Source organism: Dendroctonus ponderosae, unplaced genomic scaffold (assembly GCF_020466585.1).
Source record: "Dendroctonus ponderosae isolate FM_Combo_2020 unplaced genomic scaffold, Dpon_F_20191213v2 Dpon_F_20191213_1, whole genome shotgun sequence".
NCBI classification, from domain to species: domain Eukaryota; kingdom Metazoa; phylum Arthropoda; class Insecta; order Coleoptera; family Curculionidae; genus Dendroctonus; species Dendroctonus ponderosae.
This window is the reverse complement of record NW_026017110.1, coordinates 33,812,800-33,815,985: the sequence shown is the minus strand read 5'-3', so window position 1 is coordinate 33,815,985 and position 3,186 is coordinate 33,812,800. Positions and strand designations below refer to the sequence as shown.

The window sequence follows — 3,186 nt, the reverse complement described above, 5'->3', positions numbered from 1 at the left end:
TTTTACTATTTTTTCTGTACTCTTATAACAGCGCCAGACAACACCTCCAGAGGAATGACGCCAATTTTGAATCACCCTGTATAAACTGATCAATTTGTTACTCTAACCACTTCACGTTGTTTATGGATTAAACTCATGGGAATGTCGTTAGATTATTGGGTTCCATATTTTTTAACTTGCAGGTTTATTATTGAAATCGCACTGTCCAATAGTAAAATTCTAAAAATAATTAAACATTAAGGCGCTACAAGGATGTTTGTGCGACGAATACAATACAAACATACATACTTAACTGTAATGACATACTTTTTTAGTTTTTATATCCTTCTTAAGAGTGTTTACATTATTATAACTTACTTTTGGAAGTTGCTTAATTGAAAACTCTGCTCATATAGAGTTATCACTCTGTTTAGGGCCAAAATCGCAATTTAATCTCATGATTTTAAAATTGGTGAATATTACCCCCCATGGATACATCAGATCAACTTGAAGCAGATGGTCTTAGTGAGGCGGATATACATTCCAATGTACAAACACTTAACAATATATAAAAACACTACTTAATGCCCTCTTGATCGGACTTAAAAGGTACGATTCTTCGCAGCTGCTCACTCTGAATTTATACGAAATTCCACATTTCTGAAAAATGTCTTCCTGTCTGAAATGTGGAAGGGCAGTGTAAACTCGTGAATACCAAAACCGTTTTAAAGTGGAACACCTATTATTGTTAATTTTTGTATTCAGTATCAATAAAGTTTACCCATCAAAGATATTGAAATTAAATACACATTAATTGAGAGTTTTTGTAAAGATTTGCGATTTCCCGGTTTCGGGAAATAACTGTTTTCATCAGAACAAATGCCTTCAACGTTGGCAGCTTTTTTTCATAACCAAATAGTAAAAATTATGATTTAATTACTGATTAGTTGCTGATAAAATAGACAAAATGTTCGAAATGTTTGTATAATCATTGATAACATAGGCCAGGGAAACTTCTACACCACTGGATCATTAATCCACCGTTTCACCTTGAAGGGTGGTCATCACTGAAATATATTGTCACCTTTGTAGCCGTTGTGTTTAGAGGCATTTACACTAAACACCTTAACAATGCCCCAAAGGAACTACACCTATTTGTGGCCGTTCGAAAAGCTATACCCTTTTGTTCAGATGACTTCTTTCAGAAAAATGAGTATCTGTATCTTTATGTTCCAGAAGCTTATAATATGTGGGAGCGTGGGTGTTCTGGTTAGAAGCACTATTGCCTATCGTCATCTTGCCATACTTAAGGAACAACTAAATTTCGAAATTCCCAGATGGAATTAGCTCGAGAGAAACAACTGGCGAGGAGAGTATTGCAAATCATTTTGTTTTATAGACTGTGAAAAGAATGTTTGAATACAGTTAGACCAGTTTTGAGCGTATGTATGTTTGACCTTTTTGGATAAATTAAAGCTGTTATCCAGGAATATGAGTTAAAGTTGTTATCTGGACCAAAAGTGAGTAATGAGATTGTTATCACAAAAACAGGTCTCGTATCTTGTTGCCTCGGGTATACGACGAAGGCGACCTGGCCTCCGGGTTTTCCCATGGAATTAAATTTTAAAAAATTGTATATATGAGGTCTTGAAATCAGTACGGATTCCTTGAGAGGGAAAAATATTTTTAATTTTAAAATTCTTATCTATAGAGAGCACAGATAGAACTGTCACCTCCGAAATCTACGTATATACCGTATACTATGTCGTCTTTATGACCTCCGACAATGTTGCCATCAGCACGGAGGTCAGATGGTACAAAGGAGTGATTTTTTATATATGTATATCCATACAGTTCGCATCATTTTGCAAGTAGTTCTGGAGCCCGAAATTGCATTTTGGCCACCACCAATTATGAGACCATGATGAAATTGTACCAACAAGAAATTACACTCAGTTGTAGAATACTTTATTGAACAAAACATTGAGCACAAAATATTGAAATTCTGAAATAAAATTGTCACTTCATAATGTATATTTAGATATAAAGTTGGAAAAAAATCGTAAAACTTCTACTTCTTATTCGAAAGTTTCAGTAAATGTTGCAACTTAGACTTTACCACTGCAACAGTTCGTTTCATATTATTCTTCTGCATGAAAGATTTTATTTGAGCGCCTGATGGATATATTTTCCTCTTTATGTATGAAGCGAAATCTTTCTCTAAAGCATTGACTTCTGTAATCGTCCATAATAAAATTAAGGTTTTTGTTATCTATTAGTTTTTAGCATTTCTCATACCATTTTTTGTAACTGCAGGATTTTTTTAACTTTTTGCCTTCCGTTTTACAGCAAGACCACTAAGATTGCGATCACATTCTTCATCGGAATCAAACCCTACAAATTTACGAAATGGAAATAACAGCTATGTTTTTATTATCTTTTTTATGAGATACCAACCCACTTGTGTAATCGACCTCCTGGGTTTTATATTTTTAGCTGTTCTTTTCTTCGAATTGACAGAAATACAATCGTTGTCACTTTCATTTGAAGCTAAAATATATCAAAACGATTTGACAGTTAAACTAATTAAGCAATAAATGAAAGAAAGATCCTAAATCGGACAAATACTAAAGGTATAAACATGTATTTACAATTGAGACCTTTCCGTCTCGTAGAGCCGTTATTGTAGGGCCCTGCCTACGAAAATATTTCTTCAGAAGTAACATGCACTGTTTTATTCACAACTAAAGAATCATCATCAGCAGCTGAAAAACACAACTAAATTTCAGATTTGCCTATATATTCATATATATTCATTGCCCTATAGCATTATTCTGGACGAGTATTTATTTTTTGACACCATCCTCTAAATAATAAAGTTAAGGAAAAAAATATAAAACCGTTTTGAGATATGATTTCTATTTATGTATTTGATGGTAAAATTCAAAAGAACGTTTTGATCAATTGGGAGCATGCCAAATTTACACAAATTTTGCATTGATTTATTGTCAGCCCTGTAGGAACTAGACATTACTTCAAACAGACTTCAAACTTTTTTTATTTGCTCGCACCGCTCAGAACGTATACTGTTCAAAAGTAGGAAAAATTTGCGCGTTTAACGCTTATTTTGATCCACAATTTATAAATGAATAAGCTTGAGGTGCAATAATCAAGCATTAAGTATAAAAAAAATTAAATAACGTAGGA

The 3,186-nt window shown here is 33.3% G+C and overlaps 1 long non-coding RNA gene across 1 annotated transcript; it reads right to left on the bottom strand.

The window, feature by feature from the left end:
* Nucleotides 1-1,925: 1,925 nt before the first annotated feature.
* On the bottom strand, nt 1,926-2,569 carry LOC125505820. The gene is made up of 3 exons (XR_007282444.1): nt 2,437-2,569; nt 2,278-2,373; nt 1,926-2,214 (listed from the first exon to the last, which is right to left on the bottom strand). It is a non-coding gene; the product is annotated as an uncharacterized LOC125505820 (long non-coding RNA).
* Nucleotides 2,570-3,186: the final 617 nt, after the last annotated feature.